The sequence below is a fragment of the Amblyomma americanum genome, chromosome 1 (genome assembly GCF_052857255.1).
Source record: "Amblyomma americanum isolate KBUSLIRL-KWMA chromosome 1, ASM5285725v1, whole genome shotgun sequence".
NCBI lineage: Eukaryota > Metazoa > Arthropoda > Arachnida > Ixodida > Ixodidae > Amblyomma > Amblyomma americanum.
In genome coordinates this window covers 180,150,999-180,177,889 of record NC_135497.1, presented here as the reverse complement: position 1 = coordinate 180,177,889, position 26,891 = coordinate 180,150,999, and the positions used below count along the sequence as shown (strand labels likewise).

Here is a 26,891-nt window from a genome sequence, read left to right as displayed (position 1 = left end):
CTTTGACGCCATGATGCGTCCTATGAAGAACGACAGAAGTGCCGACTCTCAAGTGGTCGAAGAATTTTTAAACAAAAATATTGCACGTCTTCTGTCTGCCGCAGCTGGCCGGCCAGCAGCTCCTTCGTCTGAAAAAAATACAGAAATACGGATGGTAAAGAATTGTGTTTTGGAATGTCTCTAAGGGCACTTGAAAGTGCAAGGTTTCAAAATAAAGCACCGCGAATCTATTACCATTGTTCGGGCTCAGGATTTTCCTGGGTCTGCTTGACGCTATGATGCGTCGCATGAAGAACAACAGAAGTGCCGACAATCAAGTGGTTGTTGAATCTTTTTAAACAAAATAATTCCATGTCTTCTGTCTTCCGAAGCTAGCCGCCTCGCAGCTCCAACGTCTCTGCAAACAATACAGAAAAACGTATGGTTCAGAATTGTGTTTTGGAACGTCTCTAACGGCACTGGTATATGCAATGTTGCAAAAGAAAAGAACGCGAATCTATTACCATTGTTCGGACCCAGGTTTTTCCTGTCTGCTTGACGCCATGATGCGTCGCATGAAGAACAACAGTAGTGCCGACTGTAAACTGGTTGTTGAATTTTTTTAAACAAAGTTAATCCATGTCTTCTTTCTGTCGAAGCTAGCTGCCTTGCTGCTCCTACGTCTCTGCAAACAATACAGAAAATCGGATGGTTCAGATCTTGTTTTGGAATGTATCTTTGGACACATGTAAATTTTACGTTGGAAAATATAGCAAAGAAAATCTATTACCGTTCTTCTGGCACAGGTTTTCCTTGGTGTCTTTGACGCCATGATGCGTCGCATGAAAAACAACAGAAGTCCCGACTCTCAAGTGGTCGCTGTATTTTTAAACAAAAATATCCCATGTGTTCTGTCTGTCGCAGCTGGCCATCCAGCAGCTCCTTCGTCTCTGCAAACAAAACAGAAAAACGTGTGGCTCAGATTGTGTTTTGGAATGTCTATTAGGACACACGTAAATGCAATGCTGGGAAATATAGCAAAGAGAATCTATTACCTTTCTTCTGGCCCAGGTTTTCCGGGGCGTCTTTGACGCCATGATGCGTCGCATGAAGAACAACAGAAGTGGCAACATTCAAGTGCTCTCTGAATTTTTAGAACAAAAATATTCTATGTCTTCTCTCTGCCGAAGCTAGCCGCCTCGCAGCTCCAGCGTCTCTGCAAACAATACAGAAAAACGTATGATTCAGAATTGTGTTTTGGAAGCTAGCCGCCTCGCAGCTCCAGCGTCTCTGCAAACAATTCAGAAAAACGTATGATTCAGAATTGTGTTTTGGAACGTCTCTAAGGGCACTGGTATATGCAATGTTGCAAAAGAAAGGAATGCGAATCTATTACCATTGTTCGGACTCGGGTTTTTCCTGTGTCTGCTTGACGCCATGATGCGTCCCAAGAAGAACAACAGAAGTGCCGACTCTCAAGTGGTCGCTGAATTTTTTAAACAAAAATATTCCTTGTCTTCTCTCTGCCGAAGCTAGCCATCTTGCAGCTCCTTGGTCTCTGCAAAAAATACAGACATACGGATGGTAAAGAATTGTGTTTTCGAATGTCTCTAAGGGCACTGGAAAATGCAATGCTGCAAAAGAAAGCAACGCGAATCTAATACCATTGTTCGGACTGGGGTTTTTCCTGGGGCCGCTTGACACCATGATGCGTCGCATGAGGAACAACACAAGTGCCGACTGTCAAAGGGTTGCTTAAATTTTTAAACAAAATTATTCCATGTCTTTTGTATGCCGAAGCTAGCCGCCTTGCAGCTCCTGCGCCTCTGCAAACAGTACAGAAAGACGGATGGTTCCGATTGTGTTTCGGAATGTCTCTTAGGACACATGTAAATGCAATGTTGAAAAATGTAGCAAAGGGAATCTCTTACCTTTCATCCGGCCCAGGATTTCCTGGGTGTCTTTGACGCCATGATGCGTCCTATGAAGAACGACAGAAGTGCCGACTCTCAAGTGGTCGAAGAATTTTTAAACAAAAATATTGCACGTCTTCTGTCTGCCGCAGCTGGCCGGCCAGCAGCTCCTTCGTCTGAAAAAAATACAGAAATACGGATGGTAAAGAATTGTGTTTTGGAATGTCTCTAAGGGCACTTGAAAGTGCAAGGTTTCAAAATAAAGCACCGCGAATCGATTACCATTGTTCGGGCTCAGGATTTTCCTGGGTCTGCTTGACGCTATGATGCGTCGCATGAAGAACAACAGAAGTGCCGACAATCAAGTGGTTGTTGAATCTTTTTAAACAAAATAATTCCATGTCTTCTGTCTTCCGAAGCTAGCCGCCTCGCAGCTCCAACGTCTCTGCAAACAATACAGAAAAACGTATGGTTCAGAATTGTGTTTTGGAACGTCTCTAACGGCACTGGTATATGCAATGTTGCAAAAGAAAAGAACGCGAATCTATTACCATTGTTCGGACCCAGGTTTTTCCTGTCTGCTTGACGCCATGATGCGTCGCATGAAGAACAACAGTAGTGCCGACTGTAAACTGGTTGTTGAATTTTTTTAAACAAAGTTAATCCATGTCTTCTTTCTGTCGAAGCTAGCTGCCTTGCTGCTCCTACGTCTCTGCAAACAATACAGAAAATCGGATGGTTCAGATCTTGTTTTGGAATGTATCTTTGGACACATGTAAATTTTACGTTGGAAAATATAGCAAAGAAAATCTATTACCGTTCTTCTGGCACAGGTTTTCCTTGGTGTCTTTGACGCCATGATGCGTCGCATGAAAAACAACAGAAGTCCCGACTCTCAAGTGGTCGCTGTATTTTTAAACAAAAATATCCCATGTGTTCTGTCTGTCGCAGCTGGCCATCCAGCAGCTCCTTCGTCTCTGCAAACAAAACAGAAAAACGTGTGGCTCAGATTGTGTTTTGGAATGTCTATTAGGACACACGTAAATGCAATGCTGGGAAATATAGCAAAGAGAATCTATTACCTTTCTTCTGGCCCAGGTTTTCCGGGGCGTCTTTGACGCCATGATGCGTCGCATGAAGAACAACAGAAGTGGCAACATTCAAGTGCTCTCTGAATTTTTAGAACAAAAATATTCTATGTCTTCTCTCTGCCGAAGCTAGCCGCCTCGCAGCTCCAGCGTCTCTGCAAACAATACAGAAAAACGTATGATTCAGAATTGTGTTTTGGAAGCTAGCCGCCTCGCAGCTCCAGCGTCTCTGCAAACAATTCAGAAAAACGTATGATTCAGAATTGTGTTTTGGAACGTCTCTAAGGGCACTGGTATATGCAATGTTGCAAAAGAAAGGAATGCGAATCTATTACCATTGTTCGGACTCAGGTTTTTCCTGTGTCTGCTTGACGCCATGATGCGTCCCATGAAGAACAACAGAAGTGCCGGCTCTCAAGTGGTCGCTGAATTTTTTAAACAAAAATATTCCTTGTCTTCTCTCTGCCGAAGCTAGCCATCTTGCAGCTCCTTGGTCTCTGCAAAAAATACAGACATACGGATGGTAAACAATTGTGTTTTCGAATGTCTCTAAGGGCACTGGAAAATGCAATGCTGCAAAAGAAAGCAACGCGAATCTAATACCATTGTTCGGACTGGGGTTTTTCCTGGGGCTGCTTGACACCATGATGCGTCGCATGAGGAACAACACAAGTGCCGACTGTCAAAGGGTTGCTTAAATTTTTAAACAAAATTATTCCATGTCTTTTGTATGCCGAAGCTAGCCGCCTTGCAGCTCCTGCGCCTCTGCAAACAGTACAGAAAGACGGATGGTTCCGATTGTGTTTCGGAATGTCTCTTAGGACACATGTAAATGCAATGTTGAAAAATGTAGCAAAGGGAATCTCTTACCTTTCATCCGGCCCAGGATTTCCTGGGTGTCTTTGACGCCATGATGCGTCCTATGAAGAACGACAGAAGTGCCGACTCTCAAGTGGTCGAAGAATTTTTAAACAAAAATATTGCACGTCTTCTGTCTGCCGCAGCTGGCCGGCCAGCAGCTCCTTCGTCTGAAAAAAATACAGAAATACGGATGGTAAAGAATTGTGTTTTGGAATGTCTCTAAGGGCACTTGAAAGTGCAAGGTTTCAAAATAAAGCACCGCGAATCTATTACCATTGTTCGGGCTCAGGATTTTCCTGGGTCTGCTTGACGCTATGATGCGTCGCATGAAGAACAACAGAAGTGCCGACAATCAAGTGGTTGTTGAATCTTTTTAAACAAAATAATTCCATGTCTTCTGTCTTCCGAAGCTAGCCGCCTTGCAGCTCCAACGTCTCTGCAAACAATACAGAAAAACGTATGGTTCAGAATTGTGTTTTGGAACGTCTCTAACGGCACTGGTATATGCAATGTTGCAAAAGAAAAGAACGCGAATCTATTACCATTGTTCGGACCCAGGTTTTTCCTGTCTGCTTGACGCCATGATGCGTCGCATGAAGAACAACAGTAGTGCCGAATGTAAACTGGTTGTTGAATTTTTTTAAACAAAGTTAATCCATGTCTTCTTTCTGTCGAAGCTAGCTGCCTTGCTGCTCCTACGTCTCTGCAAACAATACAGAAAATCGGATGGTTCAGATCTTGTTTTGGAATGTATCTTTGGACACATGTAAATTTTACGTTGGAAAATATAGCAAAGAAAATCTATTACCGTTCTTCTGGCACAAGTTTTCCTTGGTGTCTTTGACGCCATGATGCGTCGCATGAAAAACAACAGAAGTCCCGACTCTCAAGTGGTCGCTGTATTTTTAAACAAAAATATCCCATGTGTTCTGTCTGTCGCAGCTGGCCATCCAGCAGCTCCTTCGTCTCTGCAAACAAAACAGAAAAACGTGTGGCTCAGATTGTGTTTTGGAATGTCTATTAGGACACACGTAAATGCAATGCTGGGAAATATAGCAAAGAGAATCTATTACCTTTCTTCTGGCCCAGGTTTTCCGGGGCGTCTTTGACGCCATGATGCGTCGCATGAAGAACAACAGAAGTGGCAACATTCAAGTGCTCTCTGAATTTTTAGAACAAAAATATTCTATGTCTTCTCTCTGCCGAAGCTAGCCGCCTCGCAGCTCCAGCGTCTCTGCAAACAATACAGAAAAACGTATGATTCAGAATTGTGTTTTGGAAGCTAGCCGCCTCGCAGCTCCAGCGTCTCTGCAAACAATTCAGAAAAACGTATGATTCAGAATTGTGTTTTGGAACGTCTCTAAGGGCACTGGTATATGCAATGTTGCAAAAGAAAGGAATGCGAATCTATTACCATTGTTCGGACTCGGGTTTTTCCTGTGTCTGCTTGACGCCATGATGCGTCCCAAGAAGAACAACAGAAGTGCCGACTCTCAAGTGGTCGCTGAATTTTTTAAACAAAAATATTCCTTGTCTTCTCTCTGCCGAAGCTAGCCATCTTGCAGCTCCTTGGTCTCTGCAAAAAATACAGACATACGGATGGTAAAGAATTGTGTTTTCGAATGTCTCTAAGGGCACTGGAAAATGCAATGCTGCAAAAGAAAGCAACGCGAATCTAATACCATTGTTCGGACTGGGGTTTTTCCTGGGGCTGCTTGACACCATGATGCGTCGCATGAGGAACAACACAAGTGCCGACTGTCAAAGGGTTGCTTAAATTTTTAAACAAAATTATTCCATGTCTTTTGTATGCCGAAGCTAGCCGCCTTGCAGCTCCTGCGCCTCTGCAAACAGTACAGAAAGACGGATGGTTCCGATTGTGTTTCGGAATGTCTCTTAGGACACATGTAAATGCAATGTTGAAAAATGTAGCAAAGGGAATCTCTTACCTTTCATCCGGCCCAGGATTTCCTGGGTGTCTTTGACGCCATGATGCGTCCTATGAAGAACGACAGAAGTGCCGACTCTCAAGTGGTCGAAGAATTTTTAAACAAAAATATTGCACGTCTTCTGTCTGCCGCAGCTGGCCGGCCAGCAGCTCCTTCGTCTGAAAAAAATACAGAAATACGGATGGTAAAGAATTGTGTTTTGGAATGTCTCTAAGGGCACTTGAAAGTGCAAGGTTTAAAAATAAAGCACCGCGAATCTATTACCATTGTTCGGGCTCAGGATTTTCCTGGGTCTGCTTGACGCTATGATGCGTCGCATGAAGAACAACAGAAGTGCCGACAATCAAGTGGTTGTTGAATCTTTTTAAACAAAATAATTCCATGTCTTCTGTCTTCCGAAGCTAGCCGCCTCGCAGCTCCAACGTCTCTGCAAACAATACAGAAAAACGTATGGTTCAGAATTGTGTTTTGGAACGTCTCTAACGGCACTGGTATATGCAATGTTGCAAAAGAAAAGAACGCGAATCTATTACCATTGTTCGGACCCAGGTTTTTCCTGTCTGCTTGACGCCATGATGCGTCGCATGAAGAACAACAGTAGTGCCGACTGTAAACTGGTTGTTGAATTTTTTTAAACAAAGTTAATCCATGTCTTCTTTCTGTCGAAGCTAGCTGCCTTGCTGCTCCTACGTCTCTGCAAACAATACAGAAAATCGGATGGTTCAGATCTTGTTTTGGAATGTATCTTTGGACACATGTAAATTTTACGTTGGAAAATATAGCAAAGAAAATCTATTACCGTTCTTCTGGCACAGGTTTTCCTTGGTGTCTTTGACGCCATGATGCGTCGCATGAAAAACAACAGAAGTCCCGACTCTCAAGTGGTCGCTGTATTTTTAAACAAAAATATCCCATGTGTTCTGTCTGTCGCAGCTGGCCATCCAGCAGCTCCTTCGTCTCTGCAAACAAAACAGAAAAACGTGTGGCTCAGATTGTGTTTTGGAATGTCTATTAGGACACACGTAAATGCAATGCTGGGAAATATAGCAAAGAGAATCTATTACCTTTCTTCTGGCCCAGGTTTTCCGGGGCGTCTTTGACGCCATGATGCGTCGCATGAAGAACAACAGAAGTGGCAACATTCAAGTGCTCTCTGAATTTTTAGAACAAAAATATTCTATGTCTTCTCTCTGCCGAAGCTAGCCGCCTCGCAGCTCCAGCGTCTCTGCAAACAATACAGAAAAACGTATGATTCAGAATTGTGTTTTGGAAGCTAGCCGCCTCGCAGCTCCAGCGTCTCTGCAAACAATTCAGAAAAACGTATGATTCAGAATTGTGTTTTGGAACGTCTCTAAGGGCACTGGTATATGCAATGTTGCAAAAGAAAGGAATGCGAATCTATTACCATTGTTCGGACTCAGGTTTTTCCTGTGTCTGCTTGACGCCATGATGCGTCCCATGAAGAACAACAGAAGTGCCGGCTCTCAAGTGGTCGCTGAATTTTTTAAACAAAAATATTCCTTGTCTTCTCTCTGCCGAAGCTAGCCATCTTGCAGCTCCTTGGTCTCTGCAAAAAATACAGACATACGGATGGTAAAGAATTGTGTTTTCGAATGTCTCTAAGGGCACTGGAAAATGCAATGCTGCAGAAGAAAGCAACGCGAAGACTAATACCATTGTTCGGACTGGGGTTTTTCCTGGGGCTGCTTGACACCATGATGCGTCGCATGAAGAACAACACAAGTGCCGACTGTCAAAGGGTTGCTTAAATTTTTAAACAAAATTATTCGATGTCTTCTGTATGCCGAAGCTAGCCGCCTTGCAGCTCCTGCGCCTCTGCAAACAGTACAGAAAGACGGATGGTTCCGATTGTGTTTTGGAATGTCTCTTAGGACTCATGTAAATGCAATGTTGAAAACTGTAGCAAAGGGAATCTCTTACCTTTTATCCGGCCCAGGATTTCCTGGGTGTCTTTGACGCCATGATGCGTCCTATGAAGAACGACAGAAGTGCCGACTCTCAAGTGGTCGAAGAATTTTTAAACAAAAATATTCCACGTCTTCTGTCTGCCGCAGCTGGCCGGCCAGCAGCTCCTTCATCTCTGCAAACAATACAGAAAAACGGATGTTTCAGATTGTTTTGAAATCTCTCTTTGGACACATCAAAATGCAATGTTGGAAAATATAGCAATGGGAATCTATTACCGTTCTTCTGGCCCAGGTTTTCCTTGGTGTCTGACGCCACGATGCGTCGTATGAAGAGCAACAGAAGTGGCGACTCTCAAGTGGTCGCTGAATTTTTGAAACAAAAATATTCCTTGTCTTCTCTCTGCCGAAGCTAGCCGTCTTGCAGCTTCATCGTCTGAAAAAATACAGAAATACGGATGGTAAAGAATTGTGTTTTGGAATGTCTCTAAGGGCACTTGAAAGTGCAAGGTTTCAAAATAAAGCACCGCGAATCTATTACCATTGTTCGGGCTCAGGATTTTCCTGGGTCTGCTTGACGCTATGATGCGTCGCATGAAGAACAACAGAAGTGCCGACAATCAAGTGGTTGTTGAATCTTTTTAAACAAAATAATTCCATGTCTTCTGTCTTCCGAAGCTAGCCGCCTCGCAGCTCCAGCGTCTCTGCAAACAATACAGAAAAACGTATGGTTCAGAATTGTGTTTTGGAACGTCTCTAACGGCACTGGTATATGCAATGTTGCAAAAGAAAAGAACGCGAATCTATTACCATTGTTCGGACCCAGGTTTTTCCTGTGTCTGCTTGACGCCATGATGCGTCGCATGAAGAACAACAGTAGTGCCGACTGTAAACTGGTTGTTGAATTTTTTTAAACAAAGTTAATCCATGTCTTCTTTCTGCCGATGCTAGCTGCCTTGCAGCTCCTTCGTCTCTGCAAACAATACAGAAAAACGGGTGGTTCGGATTGTGTTTTGGAATGTCTATTAGGACACACGTAAATGCAATGCTGGGAAATATAGCAAAGAGAATCTATTACCTTTCTTCTGGCCCAGGTTTTCCGGGGCGTCTTTGACGCCATGATTCGTCGCATGAAGAACAACAGAAGTGGCAACATTCAAGTGCTCTCTGAATTTTTAGAACAAAAATATTCGATGTCTTCTCTCTGCCGAAGCTAGCCGCCTCGCAGCTCCAGCGTCTCTGCAAACAATACAGAAAAACGTATGATTCAGAATTGTGTTTTGGAAGCTAGCCGCCTCGCAGCTCCAGCGTCTCTGCAAACAATTCAGAAAAACGTATGATTCAGAATTGTGTTTTGGAACGTCTCTAAGGGCACTGGTATATGAAATGTTGCAAAAGAAAGGAATGCGAATCTATTACCATTGTTCGGACTCCGGTTTTTCCTGTGTCTGCTTGACGCCATGATGCGTCGCATGAAGAACAACAGAAGTGCCGACTGTAAACTGGTTGTTGAATTTTTTAAACAAAGTTAATCCATGTCTTCTTTCTGCCGAAGCTAGCTGCCTTGCAGCTCCTTCGTCTCTGCAAACAATACAGAAAAACGGGTGGCTCAGATTGTGTTTTGGAATGTCTATTAGGACACATGTAAATGCAATGCTGGGAAATATAGAAAAGAGAATCTATTACCGTTCTTCTGGCCCAGCTTTTCCCGGGTGTCTTTGACGCCATGATGCGTCGCATGAAGAACAACAGAAGTGGCAACTTTCAAGTGCTCTCTGAATTTTTAGAACAAAAATATTCTATGTCTTCTCTCTGCCGAAGCTAGCCGCCTTGCAGCTCCTGCGTCTCTGCAAACAGTAGAGAAAAACGGTTGGTTCCGATTGTGTTTTGGAATGTCTCTTAGGACACATGTAAATGCAATGTTGAAAAATGTAGCAAATGGAATCTCTTACCTTTTTTCCGGCCCAGAATTTCCTGGGTGTCTTTGACGCCATGATGCGTCCTATGAAGAACAACAGAAGTGCCGACTCTCAAGTGGTCGAAGAAGTTTTAAACAAAAATATTGCACGTCTTCTGTCTCCCGCAGCTGGCCGGCCAGCAGCTCCTTCGTCTCTGCAAACAATACAGAAAAACGGATGGTTCAGATTGTTTTGAAATCTCTCTTTGGACACATGAAAATGCAATGTTGGAAAATATAGCAATGGGAATCTATTACCGTTCTTCTGCCCCAGGTTTTCCTTGGTGTCTTTGACGCCACGATGCGTCGTATGAACAGCAACAGAAGTGGCGACTCTCAAGTGGTCGCTGAATTTTTAAAACAAAAATATTCCTTGTCTTCTCTCTGCCGAAGCTAGCCGTCTTGCAGCTCCTTCGTCTGAAAAAATACAGAAATACGGATGGTAAAGAATTGTGTTTTGGAATGTCTCTAAGGGCACTTGAAAGTACAAGGTTTCAAAATAAAGCACCGCGAATCTATTACCATTGTTCGGGCTCAGGATTTTCCTGGGTCTGCTTTACGCTATGATGCGTCGCATGAAGAACAGAAGTGCCGACAGTCAAGTGGTTGTTGAATTTTTTTAAACAAAATAATTCCATGTCTTCTGTGTTCCGAAGCAAGCCGCCTCGCAGCTCCAGCGTCTCTGCAAACAATACAGAAAAACGTATGGTTCAGAATTGTGTTTTGGAACGTCTCTAACGGCACTGGTATATGCAATGTTGCAAAAGAAAGGAACGCGAATCTATTACCATTGTTCGGACCCAGGTTTTTCCTGTGTCTGCTTGATGCCATGATGCGTCGCATGAAGAACAACAGAAGTGCCGACTGTAAACTGGTTGTTGAATTTTTTAAACAAAGTTAATCCATGTCTTCTTTCTGCCGAAGCTAGCTGCCTTGCTGCTCCTACGTCTCTGCAAACAATACAGAAAATCGGATGGTTCAGATCTTGTTCTCAAATGTCTCTTTGGACACATGTAAATTCAATGTTGGAAAATATAGCAAAGAAAATCTATTACCGTTCTTCTGGCACAGGTTTTCCTTATTGTCTTTGACGCCATGATGCGTGGCATGTAGAACAACAGAAGTCCCGACTCTCAAGTGGTCGCTGTGTTTTTAAACAAAAATATTCCATGTCTTCTGTCTCTCGCAGCTAGCCGGCCAGCAGCCCCTTCGTCTCTGCAAACAATACAGAAAAACGGGTGGCTCAGATTCTGTTTTGGAATGTCTATTAGGACACATGTAAATGCAATGCTGGGAATATAGCAAACAGAATCTATTACCGTTCTTCTGGCCCAGGTTTTCCTGGGTGTCTTTGACGCCATTATGCGTCGCATGAAGAACAACAGAAGTGGCAACTTTCAAGTGCTCTCTGAATTTTTAGAACAAAAATATCCTATGTCTTCTCTCTGCCGAAGCTAGGCGCCTTGCAGCTCCTGCGTCTCTGCAAACAGTACAGAAAAACGGATGGTTCCGATTATGTTTTGGAATGTCTCTTAGGACACATGTAAAAGCAATGTTGAAAAATATAGCAAAGGGAATCTCTTACCTTTTTCTGGCCCAGGTTTTCCTGGGTGTCTTTGACGCCATGATGCGTCCCATGAAGAACAACAGAAGTGCCGACTCTCAAGTGGTCGCTGAATTTTTTAAACAAAAATATTCCATGTCTTGTATCTGCCGAAGCTAGCCGCCTTGCAGCTCCTTCGTCTCTGCAAAAAATACAGAAAAGCGGTTAGTTCAAAATTGTGTTTTGGAATGCACCTAAAGGCATTGGAAAAGCAATGTGTCAAAATAAAGCAACACGAACCGATTACCGTTCTTCTGGCCCATGTTTTCCTTGGTGTCTTTGACGCCACGATGCGTCGTATCAAAAACAACAGAAGTGCCGACTCTCAAGTGGCCGCTGAATTTTTAAACCAAAAATATTCCTTATCTTCTCTCTGCCGAAGCTAACCGCTTTGCTGCTCCTACGTCTCTGCAAACAATACAGAAAATCGGATGGTTCAGATCGTATTTTGGAATGTCTCTTTGGACACATGTAAATTCAACGTTGGAAAATATAGCAAAGGGAATCTATTACCGTTCTTCTGGCACAAATTTTCCTTGATGTCTTTGACGCCATGATCTGTTTCATGAAGAACAAAAGAAGTGCCGACTCTCAAGTGGTGACTGAATTTTTAAAGCAAAAATATTCCTTGCCTTCTCTCTGCCGACGCTAGCCGTCTTGCAGCTCCTTCGTCTCTGCAAAAAAATACAGAAATACTAATGGTAAAGAATTGTTTCGGAATGTCACTAAGGGCACTGGAAAGTGCAATGTTGCAAAATAAAGCACCGCGAATCTATTACCATTGTTCGGGCTCAGGATTTTCCTGGGTCTGCTTGACGCCATGATGCGTTGCATGAAGGGCAACAGAAGTGCCGACTCTCAAGTGCTCACTGAATTTTTGGAACAAAAATATTCATTCTCTTCTCTCTGCCGAAGCTAGCCGCCTTGCAGCTCCTGCATTTCTGCAAACAGTACAGAAAAACGGATGGTTCCGATTGTGTTTTGGAATGTCTTTTAGGACACATGTAAATGCAATCTTGAAAAATATAGCAAAGAGAATCCCTTACCTGTCATCTGGCCCAGGTTTTCCTGGGTGTCTTTGACGCCATGATGCGTCGCATGAAGAACAACAGAAGTGCCGACTCTCAAGTGCTCACTGAATTTTTTAAACCAAAATACTTCATGTCTTCTGTCTGCTGAAGCTGGCCGCCTTGCAGCCCCTGCGTCTCTGCAAACAATGAAGAAAAACAAATGGTTCAGTGTTGTGTTTTGAAATATTCTCTAAGGGCAGTGGTAAATGCAATGTTGGAAAATAAAGCAAAAGGAATCAAGTACCATTCTTCTGGCCCAGGTTTTCCTGGGTGTGTTTAAGATTATGATGCGTCGCATGAAGAACAACCGAAGTGCCGACTTCCAAGTGCTCAGAAGTACTTGCAACTGTGCTTGTTGGTGCATATTCGTGAAATACATAAGTGCGCAAACTGGCAACACGGACGAGGAAGGGAACAGGACGAGCACTACACATTCAACAGGGTTTATTCATTGAATTTTTTTAACAAAAATATTTCATGTCTTCTATCTGCCGAAGTGCCGCCTTGCAGCCCCTGCGTGTCTGCAAACAATGTAGAAAAACAAATGGTTCAGTGTTGTGTTTTGGAATAATCTCTAGGGCACTAGTAAATGCAATGTTGGAAAATATAGCAAAAGGAATGAATTACCATTCTTCGGGACCATGATTTTCCTGGGTCTGCTTGACGCCATCATCCGTCGCATGAAGAACAACAGAAGTGCCGATTCTCAAATGGTCGCTGAGTTTTTAAAACAAAAATATTCCTTGTCTTCTCTCTGCCGAAGCTAGCCGTCTCGCAGCTCCTTGGTCTCTGCAAAAAAATACAGAAATACGGATGGTAAAGAATTGTGTTTTGGAATGTCTTTAAGGGCACTGGTATATGCAATGCTGCAAAAGAAAGCAACGCGAATCTAATACCATTGTTCGGACTAAGAATTTTCCGTTGTCTGCTTGACGCCATGATGCGTCGCATGAAGAACAACAGAAGTGCCGACTGTCAACTGGTTGCTGAATTTTTTAAACAGAATTATTCCATGTCTTCTGTCTGCCGAAGCTAGCCGCCTTGCAGCTCCTGCGCCTCTGCAAACAGTACAGAAAAACGGATGGTTCCGATTGTGTTTTGGAATGTCTCTTAGGACACATGTAAATGCAGTGTTGAAAAATATAGCAAAGAGAATCTCTTACCTTTTTTCTGGCCCAGGTTTTCCTGGGTGTCTTTGACGCCATGATGCGTCCTATGAAGAACAACAGAAGTACCGACTTTCAAGTGGTCGAAGAATTTTTAAACAAAAATATTGCACGTCTTCTGTCTGCCGCAGCTGGCCGGCCAGCAGCTCCTTCGTCTCTGCAAACAATACAGAAAAACGGATGGTTCAGATTGTGTTTTGAAATCTCTTTGGACACATGTAAATGCAATGTTGGAAAATATAGCAAAGGGAATCTATTACCGTTCTTCTGGCCCAGGTTTTCCATGGTGTCTTTGACGCCACGATGCATCGTATGAAGAATAAGAGAAGTGCCGACTCTCAAGTGGTCGCTGAATTTTTAAAACAAAAATATTCCTTGTCTTCTCTCTGTCGAAGCTAGCCGCCTTGCAGCTCCTTCGTCTGAAAAAATACAGAAATACGGATGGTAAAGAATTGTGTTTTGAAATGTCTCTAAGCGCACTTGAAAGTGCAAGGTTTCAAAATAAAGCACCGCGGATCTATTACCATTGTCCGGGCTCAGGATTTTTCTGTGTCTGCTTGACGCCATGATGCGTCGCATGAAGAACAACAGAAGTGCCGACTATCAACTGGTTGTTGAATTTTTTAAACAAAATAATTCCATGTCTTCTGTCTTCCGAAGCTAGCCGCCTCGCAGCTCCAGCGTCTCTGCAAACAATACAGAAAAACGTATGATTCAGAATTGTGTTTTGGAAGCTAGCCGCCTCGCAGCTCCAGCGTCTCTGCAAACAATTCAGAAAAACGTATGATTCAGAATTGTGTTTTGGAACGTCTCTAAGGGCACTGGTATATGCAATGTTGCAAAAGAAAGGAATGCGAATCTATTACCATTGTTCGGACTCGGGTTTTTCCTGTGTCTGCTTGACGCCATGATGCGTCCCAAGAAGAACAACAGAAGTGCCGACTCTCAAGTGGTCGCTGAATTTTTTAAACAAAAATATTCCTTGTCTTCTCTCTGCCGAAGCTAGCCATCTTGCAGCTCCTTGGTCTCTGCAAAAAATACAGACATACGGATGGTAAAGAATTGTGTTTTCGAATGTCTCTAAGGGCACTGGAAAATGCAATGCTGCAAAAGAAAGCAACGCGAATCTAATACCATTGTTCGGACTGGGGTTTTTCCTGGGGCTGCTTGACACCATGATGCGTCGCATGAGGAACAACACAAGTGCCGACTGTCAAAGGGTTGCTTAAATTTTTAAACAAAATTATTCCATGTCTTTTGTATGCCGAAGCTAGCCGCCTTGCAGCTCCTGCGCCTCTGCAAACAGTACAGAAAGACGGATGGTTCCGATTGTGTTTCGGAATGTCTCTTAGGACACATGTAAATGCAATGTTGAAAAATGTAGCAAAGGGAATCTCTTACCTTTCATCCGGCCCAGGATTTCCTGGGTGTCTTTGACGCCATGATGCGTCCTATGAAGAACGACAGAAGTGCCGACTCTCAAGTGGTCGAAGAATTTTTAAACAAAAATATTGCACGTCTTCTGTCTGCCGCAGCTGGCCGGCCAGCAGCTCCTTCGTCTGAAAAAAATACAGAAATACGGATGGTAAAGAATTGTGTTTTGGAATGTCTCTAAGGGCACTTGAAAGTGCAAGGTTTCAAAATAAAGCACCGCGAATCTATTACCATTGTTCGGGCTCAGGATTTTCCTGGGTCTGCTTGACGCTATGATGCGTCGCATGAAGAACAACAGAAGTGCCGACAATCAAGTGGTTGTTGAATCTTTTTAAACAAAATAATTCCATGTCTTCTGTCTTCCGAAGCTAGCCGCCTCGCAGCTCCAACGTCTCTGCAAACAATACAGAAAAACGTATGGTTCAGAATTGTGTTTTGGAACGTCTCTAACGGCACTGGTATATGCAATGTTGCAAAAGAAAAGAACGCGAATCTATTACCATTGTTCGGACCCAGGTTTTTCCTGTCTGCTTGACGCCATGATGCGTCGCATGAAGAACAACAGTAGTGCCGACTGTAAACTGGTTGTTGAATTTTTTTAAACAAAGTTAATCCATGTCTTCTTTCTGTCGAAGCTAGCTGCCTTGCTGCTCCTACGTCTCTGCAAACAATACAGAAAATCGGATGGTTCAGATCTTGTTTTGGAATGTATCTTTGGACACATGTAAATTTTACGTTGGAAATTATAGCAAAGAAAATCTATTACCGTTCTTCTGGCACAGGTTTTCCTTGGTGTCTTTGACGCCATGATGCGTCGCATGAAAAACAACAGAAGTCCCGACTCTCAAGTGGTCGCTGTATTTTTAAACAAAAATATCCCATGTGTTCTGTCTGTCGCAGCTGGCCATCCAGCAGCTCCTTCGTCTCTGCAAACAAAACAGAAAAACGTGTGGCTCAGATTGTGTTTTGGAATGTCTATTAGGACACACGTAAATGCAATGCTGGGAAATATAGCAAAGAGAATCTATTACCTTTCTTCTGGCCCAGGTTTTCCGGGGCGTCTTTGACGCCATGATGCGTCGCATGAAGAACAACAGAAGTGGCAACATTCAAGTGCTCTCTGAATTTTTAGAACAAAAATATTCTATGTCTTCTCTCTGCCGAAGCTAGCCGCCTCGCAGCTCCAGCGTCTCTGCAAACAATACAGAAAAACGTATGATTCAGAATTGTGTTTTGGAAGCTAGCCGCCTCGCAGCTCCAGCGTCTCTGCAAACAATTCAGAAAAACGTATGATTCAGAATTGTGTTTTGGAACGTCTCTAAGGGCACTGGTATATGCAATGTTGCAAAAGAAAGGAATGCGAATCTATTACCATTGTTCGGACTCGGGTTTTTCCTGTGTCTGCTTGACGCCATGATGCGTCCCAAGAAGAACAACAGAAGTGCCGACTCTCAAGTGGTCGCTGAATTTTTTAAACAAAAATATTCCTTGTCTTCTCTCTGCCGAAGCTAGCCATCTTGCAGCTCCTTGGTCTCTGCAAAAAATACAGACATACGGATGGTAAAGAATTGTGTTTTCGAATGTCTCTAAGGGCACTGGAAAATGCAATGCTGCAAAAGAAAGCAACGCGAATCTAATACCATTGTTCGGACTGGGGTTTTTCCTGGGGCTGCTTGACACCATGATGCGTCGCATGAGGAACAACACAAGTGCCGACTGTCAAAGGGTTGCTTAAATTTTTAAACAAAATTATTCCATGTCTTTTGTATGCCGAAGCTAGCCGCCTTGCAGCTCCTGCGCCTCTGCAAACAGTACAGAAAGACGGATGGTTCCGATTGTGTTTCGGAATGTCTCTTAGGACACATGTAAATGCAATGTTGAAAAATGTAGCAAAGGGAATCTCTTACCTTTCATCCGGCCCAGGATTTCCTGGGTGTCTTTGACGCCATGATGCGTCCTATGAAGAACGACAGAAGTGCCGACTCTCAAGTGGTCGAAGAATTTTTAAACAAAAATATTGCACGTCTTCTGTCTGCCGCAGCTGGCCGGCCAGCAGCTCCTTCGTCTGAAAAAAATACAGAAATACGGATGGTAAAGAATTGTGTTTTGGAATGTCTCTAAGGGCACTTGAAAGTGCAAGGTTTCAAAATAAAGCACCGCGAATCTATTACCATTGTTCGGGCTCAGGATTTTCCTGGGTCTGCTTGACGCTATGATGCGTCGCATGAAGAACAACAGAAGTGCCGACAATCAAGTGGTTGTTGAATCTTTTTAAACAAAATAATTCCATGTCTTCTGTCTTCCGAAGCTAGCCGCCTCGCAGCTCCAACGTCTCTGCAAACAATACAGAAAAACGTATGGTTCAGAATTGTGTTTTGGAACGTCTCTAACGGCACTGGTATATGCAATGTTGCAAAAGAAAAGAACGCGAATCTATTACCATTGTTCGGACCCAGGTTTTTCCTGTCTGCTTGACGCCACGATGCGTCGCATGAAGAACAACAGTAGTGCCGACTGTAAACTGGTTGTTGAATTTTTTTAAACAAAGTTAATCCATGTCTTCTTTCTGTCGAAGCTAGCTGCCTTGCTGCTCCTACGTCTCTGCAAACAATACAGAAAATCGGATGGTTCAGATCTTGTTTTGGAATGTATCTTTGGAAACATGTAAATTTTACGTTGGAAAATATAGCAAAGAAAATCTATTACCGTTCTTCTGGCACAAGTTTTCCTTGGTGTCTTTGACGCCATGATGCGTCGCATGAAAAACAACAGAAGTCCCGACTCTCAAGTGGTCGCTGTATTTTTAAACAAAAATATCCCATGTGTTCTGTCTGTCGCAGCTGGCCATCCAGCAGCTCCTTCGTCTCTGCAAACAAAACAGAAAAACGTGTGGCTCAGATTGTGTTTTGGAATGTCTATTAGGACACACGTAAATGCAATGCTGGGAAATATAGCAAAGAGAATCTATTACCTTTCTTCTGGCCCAGGTTTTCCGGGGCGTATTTGACGCCATGATGCGTCGCATGAAGAACAACAGAAGTGGCAACATTCAAGTGCTCTCTGAATTTTTAGAACAAAAATATTCTATGTCTTCTCTCTGCCGAAGCTAGCCGCCTCGCAGCTCCAGCGTCTCTGCAAACAATACAGAAAAACGTATGATTCAGAATTGTGTTTTGGAAGCTAGCCGCCTCGCAGCTCCAGCGTCTCTGCAAACAATTCAGAAAAACGTATGATTCGGAATTGTGTTTTGGAACGTCTCTAAGGGCACTGGTATATGCAATGTTGCAAAAGAAAGGAATGCGAATCTATTACCATTGTTCGGACTCGGGTTTTTCCTGTGTCTGCTTGACGCCATGATGCGTCCCAAGAAGAACAACAGAAGTGCCGACTCTCAAGTGGTCGCTGAATTTTTTAAACAAAAATATTCCTTGTCTTCTCTCTGCCGAAGCTAGCCATCTTGCAGCTCCTTGGTCTCTGCAAAAAATACAGACATACGGATGGTAAAGAATTGTGTTTTCGAATGTCTCCAAGGGCACTGGAAAATGCAATGCTGCAAAAGAAAGCAACGCGAATCTAATACCATTGTTCGGACTGGGGTTTTTCCTGGGGCTGCTTGACACCATGATGCGTCGCATGAGGAACAACACAAGTGCCGACTGTCAAAGGGTTGCTTAAATTTTTAAACAAAATTATTCCATGTCTTTTGTATGCCGAAGCTAGCCGCCTTGCAGCTCCTGCGCCTCTGCAAACAGTACAGAAAGACGGATGGTTCCGATTGTGTTTCGGAATGTCTCTTAGGACACATGTAAATGCAATGTTGAAAAATGTAGCAAAGGGAATCTCTTACCTTTCATCCGGCCCAGGATTTCCTGGGTGTCTTTGACGCCATGATGCGTCCTATGAAGAACGACAGAAGTGCCGACTCTCAAGTGGTCGAAGAATTTTTAAACAAAAATATTGCACGTCTTCTGTCTGCCGCAGCTGGCCGGCCAGCAGCTCCTTCGTCTGAAAAAAATACAGAAATACGGATGGTAAAGAATTGTGTTTTGGAATGTCTCTAAGGGCACTTGAAAGTGCAAGGTTTCAAAATAAAGCACCGCGAATCTATTACCATTGTTCGGGCTCAGGATTTTCCTGGGTCTGCTTGACGCTATGATGCGTCGCATGAAGAACAACAGAAGTGCCGACAATCAAGTGGTTGTTGAATCTTTTTAAACAAAATAATTCCATGTCTTCTGTCTTCCGAAGCTAGCCGCCTCGCAGCTCCAACGTCTCTGCAAACAATACAGAAAAACGTATGGTTCAGAGTTGTGTTTTGGAACGTCTCTAACGGCACTGGTATATGCAATGTTGCAAAAGAAAAGAACGCGAATCTATTACCATTGTTCGGACCCAGGTTTTTCCTGTCTGCTTGACGCCATGATGCGTCGCATGAAGAACAACAGTAGTGCCGACTGTAAACTGGTTGTTGAATTTTTTTAAACAAAGTTAATCCATGTCTTCTTTCTGTCGACGCTAGCTGCCTTGCTGCTCCTACGTCTCTGCAAACAATACAGAAAATCGGATGGTTCAGATCTTGTTTTGGAATGTATCTTTGGACACATGTAAATTTTACGTTGGAAAATATAGCAAAGAAAATCTATTACCGTTCTTCTGGCACAGGTTTTCCTTGGTGTCTTTGACGCCATGATGCGTCGCATGAAAAACAACAGAAGTCCCGACTCTCAAGTGGTCGCTGTATTTTTAAACAAAAATATCCCATGTGTTCTGTCTGTCGCAGCTGGCCATCCAGCAGCTCCTTCGTCTCTGCAAACAAAACAGAAAAACGTGTGGCTCAGATTGTGTTTTGGAATGTCTATTAGGACACACGTAAATGCAATGCTGGGAAATATAGCAAAGAGAATCTATTACCTTTCTTCTGGCCCAGGTTTTCCGGGGCGTCTTTGACGCCATGATGCGTCGCATGAAGAACAACAGAAGTGGCAACATTCAAGTGCTCTCTGAATTTTTAGAACAAAAATATTCTATGTCTTCTCTCTGCCGAAGCTAGCCGCCTCGCAGCTCCAGCGTCTCTGCAAACAATTCAGAAAAACGTATGATTCAGAATTGTGTTTTGGAACGTCTCTAAGGGCACTGGTATATGCAATGTTGCAAAAGAAAGGAATGCGAATCTATTACCATTGTTCGGACTCAGGTTTTTCCTGTGTCTGCTTGACGCCATGATGCGTCCCATGAAGAACAACAGAAGTGCCGGCTCTCAAGTGGTCGCTGAATTTTTTAAACAAAAATATTCCTTGTCTTCTCTCTGCCGAAGCTAGCCATCTTGCAGCTCCTTGGTCTCTGCAAAAAATACAGACATGCGGATGGTAAAGAATTGTGTTTTCGAATGTCTCTAAGGGCACTGGAAAATGCAATGCTGCAAAAGAAAGCAACGCGAAGACTAATACCATTGTTCGGACTGGGGTTTTTCCTGGGGCTGCTTGACACCATGATGCGTCGCATGAAGAACAACACAAGTGCCGACTGTCAAAGGGTTGCTTAAATTTTTAAACAAAATTATTCGATGTCTTCTGTATGCCGAAGCTAGCCGCCTTGCAGCTCCTGCGCCTCTGCAAACAGTACAGAAAGACGGATGGTTCCGATTGTGTTTTGGAATGTCTCTTAGGACACATGTAAATGCAATGTTGAAAAATGTAGCAAAGGGAATCTCTTACCTTTTATCCGGCCCAGGATTTCCTGGGTGTCTTTGACGCCATGATGCGTCCTATGAAGAACGACAGAAGTGCCGACTCTCAAGTGGTCGAAGAATTTTTAAACAAAAATATTGCACGTCTTCTGTCTGCCGCTGCTGGCCGGCCAGCAGCTCCTTCATCTCTGCAAACAATACAGAAAAACGGATGTTTCAGATTGTTTTGAAATCTCTCTTTGGACACATCAAAATGCAATGTTGGAAAATATAGCAATGGGAATCTATTACCGTTCTTCTGGCCCAGGTTTTCCTTGGTGTCTGACGCCACGATGCGTCGTATGAAGAGCAACAGAAGTGGCGACTCTCAAGTGGTCGCTGAATTTTTGAAACAAAAATATTCCTTGTCTTCTCTCTGCCGAAGCTAGCCGTCTTGCAGCTCCATCGTCTGAAAAATACAGAAATACGGATGGTAAAGAATTGTGTTTTGGAATGTCTCTAAGGGCACTTGAAAGTGCAAGGTTTCAAAATAAAGCACCGCGAATCTATTACCATTGTTCGGGCTCAGGATTTTCCTGGGTCTGCTTGACGCTATGATGCGTCGCATGAAGAACAACAGAAGTGCCGACAATCAAGTGGTTGTTGAATCTTTTTAAACAAAATAATTCCATGTCTTCTGTCTTCCGAAGCTAGCCGCCTCGCAGCTCCAGCGTCTCTGCAAACAATACAGAAAAACGTATGGTTCAGAATTGTGTTTTGGAACGTCTCTAACGGCACTGGTATATGCAATGTTGCAAAAGAAAAGAACGCGAATCTATTACCATTGTTCGGACCCAGGTTTTTCCTGTGTCTGCTTGACGCCATGATGCGTCGCATGAAGAACAACAGTAGTGCCGACTGTAAACTGGTTGTTGAATTTTTTTAAACAAAGTTAATCCATGTCTTCTTTCTGCCGATGCTAGCTGCCTTGCAGCTCCTTCGTCTCTGCAAACAATACAGAAAAACGGGTGGTTCGGATTGTGTTTTGGAATGTCTATTAGGACACACGTAAATGCAATGCTGGGAAATATAGCAAAGAGAATCTATTACCTTTCTTCTGGCCCAGGTTTTCCGGGGCGTCTTTGACGCCATGATTCGTCGCATGAAGAACAACAGAAGTGGCAACATTCAAGTGCTCTCTGAATTTTTAGAACAAAAATATTCGATGTCTTCTCTCTGCCGATGCTAGCCGCCTTGCAGCTCCTGCGTCTCTGCAGACAGTAGAGAAAAACGGTTGGTTCCGATTGTGTTTTGGAATGTCTCTTAGGACACATGTAAATGCAATGTTGAAAAATGTAGCAAATGGAATCTCTTACCTTTTTTCCGGCCCAGGATTTCCTGGGTGTCTTTGACGCCATGATGCGTCCTATGAAGAACAACAGAAGTGCCGACTCTCAAGTGGTCGAAGAAGTTTTAAACAAAAATATTGCACGTCTTCTGTCTCCCGCAGCTGGCCGGCCAGCAGCTCCTTCGTCTCTGCAAACAATACAGAAAAACGGATGGTTCAGATTGTTTTGAAATCTCTCTTTGGACACATGAAAATGCAATGTTGGAAAATATAGCAATGGGAATCTATTACCGTTCTTCTGGCCCAGGTTTTCCTTGGTGTCTTTGACGCCACGATGCGTCGTATGAACAGCAACAGAAGTGGCGACTCTCAAGTGGTCGCTGAATTTTTAAAACAAAAATATTCCTTGTCTTCTCTCTGCCGAAGCTAGCCGTCTTGCAGCTCCTTCGTCTGAAAAAATACAGAAATACGGATGGTAAAGAATTGTGTTTTGGAATGTCTCTAAGGGCACTTGAAAGTACAAGGTTTCAAAATAAAGCACCGCGAATCTATTACCATTGTTCGGGCTCAGGATTTTCCTGGGTCTGCTTTACGCTATGATGCGTCGCATGAAGAACAGAAGTGCCGACAGTCAAGTGGTTGTTGAATTTTTTTAAACAAAATAATTCCATGTCTTCTGTCTTCCGAAGCAAGCCGCCTCGCAGCTCCAGCGTCTCTGCAAACAATACAGAAAAACGTATGGTTCAGAATTGTGTTTTGGAACGTCTCTAACGGCACTGGTATATGCAATGTTGCAAAAGAAAGGAACGCGAATCTATTACCATTGTTCGGACCCAGGTTTTTCCTGTGTCTGCTTGATGCCATGATGCGTCGCATGAAGAACAACAGAAGTGCCGACTGTAAACTGGTTGTTGAATTTTTTAAACAAAGTTAATCCATGTCTTCTTTCTGCCGAAGCTAGCTGCCTTGCTGCTCCTACGTCTCTGCAAACAATACAGAAAATCGGATGGTTCAGATCTTGTTCTCAAATGTCTCTTTGGACACATGTAAATTCAATGTTGGAAAATATAGCAAAGAAAATCTATTACCGTTCTTCTGGCACAGGTTTTCCTTATTGTCTTTGACGCCATGATGCGTGGCATGTAGAACAACAGAAGTCCCGACTCTCATGTGGTCGCTGTGTTTTTAAACAAAAATATTCCATGTCTTCTGTCTCTCGCAGCTAGCCGGCCAGCAGCCCCTTCGTCTCTGCAAACAATACAGAAAAACGGGTGGCTCAGATTCTGTTTTGGAATGTCTATTAGGACACATGTAAATGCAATGCTGGGAATATAGCAAACAGAATCTATTACCGTTCTTCTGGCCCAGGTTTTCCTGGGTGTCTTTGACGCCATTATGCGTCGCATGAAGAACAACAGAAGTGGCAACTTTCAAGTGCGCTCTGAATTTTTAGAACAAAAATATCCTATGTCTTCTCTCTGCCGAAGCTAGGCGCCTTGCAGCTCCTGCGTCTCTGCAAACAGTACAGAAAAACGGATGGTTCCGATTATGTTTTCGAATGTCTCTTAGGACACATGTAAAAGCAATGTTGAAAAATATAGCAAAGGGAATCTCTTACCTTTTTCTGGCCCAGGTTTTCCTGGGTGTCTTTGACGCCATGATGCGTCCCATGAAGAACAACAGAAGTGCCGACTCTCAAGTGGTCGCTGAATTTTTTAAACAAAAATATTCCATGTCTTGTATCTGCCGAAGCTAGCCGCCTTGCAGCTCCTTCGTCTCTGCAAAAAATACAGAAAAGCGGTTAGTTCAAAATTGTGTTTTGGAATGCACCTAAAGGCATTGGAAAAGCAATGTGTCAAAATAAAGCAACACGAACCGATTACCGTTCTTCTGGCCCATGTTTTCCTTGGTGTCTTTGACGCCACGATGCGTCGTATCAAAAACAACAGAAGTGCCGACTCTCAAGTGGCCGCTGAATTTTTAAACCAAAAATATTCCTTATCTTCTCTCTGCCGAAGCTAACCGCTTTGCTGCTCCTACGTCTCTGCAAACAATACAGAAAATCGGATGGTTCAGATCGTATTTTGGAATGTCTCTTTGGACACATGTAAATTCAACGTTGGAAAATATAGCAAAGGGAATCTATTACCGTTCTTCTGGCACAGATTTTCCTTGATGTCTTTGACGCCATGATCTGTTTCATGAAGAACAAAAGAAGTGCCGACTCTCAAGTGGTGACTGAATTTTTAAAGCAAAAATATTCCTTGCCTTCTCTCTGCCGACGCTAGCCGTCTTGCAGCTCCTTCGTCTCTGCAAAAAAATACAGAAATACTAATGGTAAAGAATTGTTTCGGAATGTCTCTAAGGGCACTGGAAAGTGCAATGTTGCAAAATAAAGCACCGCGAATCTATTACCATTGTTCGGGCTCAGGATTTTCCTGGGTCTGCTTGACGCCATGATGCGTTGCATGAAGGGCAACAGAAGTGCCGACTCTCAAGTGCTCACTGAATTTTTGGAACAAAAATATTCATTCTCTTCTCTCTGCCGAAGCTAGCCGCCTTGCAGCTCCTGCATTTCTGCAAACAGTACAGAAAAACGGATGGTTCCGATTGTGTTTTGGAATGTCTTTTAGGACACATGTAAATGCAATCTTGAAAAATATAGCAAAGAGAATCCCTTACCTGTCATCTGGCCCAGGTTTTCCTGGGTGTCTTTGACGCCATGATGCGTCGCATGAAGAACAACAGAAGTGCCGACTCTCAAGTGCTCACTGAATTTTTTAAACCAAAATACTTCATGTCTTCTGTCTGCTGAAGCTGGCCGCCTTGCAGCCCCTGCGTCTCTGCAAACAATGAAGAAAAACAAATGGTTCAGTGTTGTGTTTTGAAATATTCTCTAAGGGCAGTGGTAAATGCAATGTTGGAAAATAAAGCAAAAGGAATCAAGTACCATTCTTCTGGCCCAGGTTTTCCTGGGTGTGTTTAAGATTATGATGCGTCGCATGAAGAACAACCGAAGTGCCGACTTCCAAGTGCTCAGAAGTACTTGCAACTGTGCTTGTTGGTGCATATTCGTGAAATACATAAGTGCGCAAACTGGCAACACGGACGAGGAAGGGAACAGGACGAGCACTACACATTCAACAGGGTTTATTCATTGAATTTTTTTAACAAAAATATTTCATGTCTTCTATCTGCCGAAGTGCCGCCTTGCAGCCCCTGCGTGTCTGCAAACAATGTAGAAAAACAAATGGTTCAGTGTTGTGTTTTGGAATAATCTCTAGGGCACTAGTAAATGCAATGTTGGAAAATATAGCAAAAGGAATGAATTACCATTCTTCGGGACCATGATTTTCCTGGGTCTGCTTGACGCCATCATCCGTCGCATGAAGAACAACAGAAGTGCCGATTCTCAAATGGTCGCTGAGTTTTTAAAACAAAAATATTCCTTGTCTTCTCTCTGCCGAAGCTAGCCGTCTCGCAGCTCCTTGGTCTCTGCAAAAAAATAGAAATACGGATGGTAAAGAATTGTGTTTTGGAATGTCTTTAAGGGCACTGGTATATGCAATGCTGCAAAAGAAAGCAACGCGAATCTAATACCATTGTTCGGACTAAGAATTTTCCGTTGTCTGCTTGACGCCATGATGCGTCGCATGAAGAACAACAGAAGTGCCGACTGTCAACTGGTTGCTGAATTTTTTAAACAGAATTATTCCATGTCTTCTGTCTGCCGAAGCTAGCCGCCTTGCAGCTCCTGCGCCTCTGCAAACAGTACAGAAAAACGGATGGTTCCGATTGTGTTTTGGAATGTCTCTTAGGACACATGTAAATGCAGTGTTGAAAAATATAGCAAAGGGAATCTCTTACCTTTTTTCTGGCCCAGGTTTTCCTGGGTGTCTTTGACGCCATGATGCGTCCTATGAAGAACAACAGAAGTGCCGACTTTCAAGTGGTCGAAGAATTTTTAAACAAAAATATTGCACGTCTTCTGTCTGCCGCAGCTGGCCGGCCAGCAGCTCCTTCGTCTCTGCAAACAATACAGAAAAACGGATGGTTCAGATTGTGTTTTGAAATCTCTTTGGACACATGTAAATGCAATGTTGGAAAATATAGCAAAGGGAATCTATTACCGTTCTTCTGGCCCAGGTTTTCCATGGTGTCTTTGACGCCACGATGCATCGTATGAAGAATAAGAGAAGTGCCGACTCTCAAGTGGTCGCTGAATTTTTAAAACAAAAATATTCCTTGTCTTCTCTCTGTCGAAGCTAGCCGCCTTGCAGCTGCTTCGTCTGAAAAAATACAGAAATACGGATGGTAAAGAATTGTGTTTTGAAATGTCTCTAAGCGCACTTGAAAGTGCAAGGTTTCAAAATAAAGCACCGCGGATCTATTACCATTGTCCGGGCTCAGGATTTTTCTGTGTCTGCTTGACGCCATGATGCGTCGCATGAAGAACAACAGAAGTGCCGACTATCAACTGGTTGTTGAATTTTTTTAAACAAAATAATTCCATGTCTTCTGTCTTCCGAAGCTAGCCGCCTCGCAGCTCCAGCGTCTCTGCAAACAATACAGAAAAACGTATGATTCAGAATTGTGTTTTGGAAGCTAGCCGCCTCGCAGCTCCAGCGTCTCTGCAAACAATTCAGAAAATCGTATGATTCAGAATTGTGTTTTGGAACGTCTCTAAGGGCACTGGTATATGCAATGTTGCAAAAGAAAGGAATGCGAATCTATTACCATTGTTCGGACTCGGGTTTTTCCTGTGTCTGCTTGACGCCATGATGCGTCCCAAGAAGAACAACAGAAGTGCCGACTCTCAAGTGGTCGCTGAATTTTTTAAACAAAAATATTCCTTGTCTTCTCTCTGCCGAAGCTAGCCATCTTGCAGCTCCTTGGTCTCTGCAAAAAATACAGACATACGGATGGTAAAGAA

General features: G+C 43.3%; 2 long non-coding RNA genes across 2 annotated transcripts; both read right to left on the bottom strand.

Annotated features, from left to right (window-relative positions):
* Positions 1-12,787: 12,787 nt before the first annotated feature.
* LOC144093915 (uncharacterized) lies at positions 12,788-13,399 on the bottom strand. The gene is made up of 3 exons (XR_013306352.1): positions 13,242-13,399; positions 12,973-13,134; positions 12,788-12,866 (listed from the first exon to the last, which is right to left on the bottom strand). It is a non-coding gene; the product is annotated as an uncharacterized LOC144093915 (long non-coding RNA).
* Positions 13,400-25,106: 11,707 nt separating this feature from the next.
* LOC144093908 (uncharacterized) lies at positions 25,107-25,716 on the bottom strand. Its single transcript, XR_013306347.1, has 3 exons — positions 25,559-25,716; positions 25,292-25,453; positions 25,107-25,185 (listed from the first exon to the last, which is right to left on the bottom strand). It is a non-coding gene; the product is annotated as an uncharacterized LOC144093908 (long non-coding RNA).
* Positions 25,717-26,891: the final 1,175 nt, after the last annotated feature.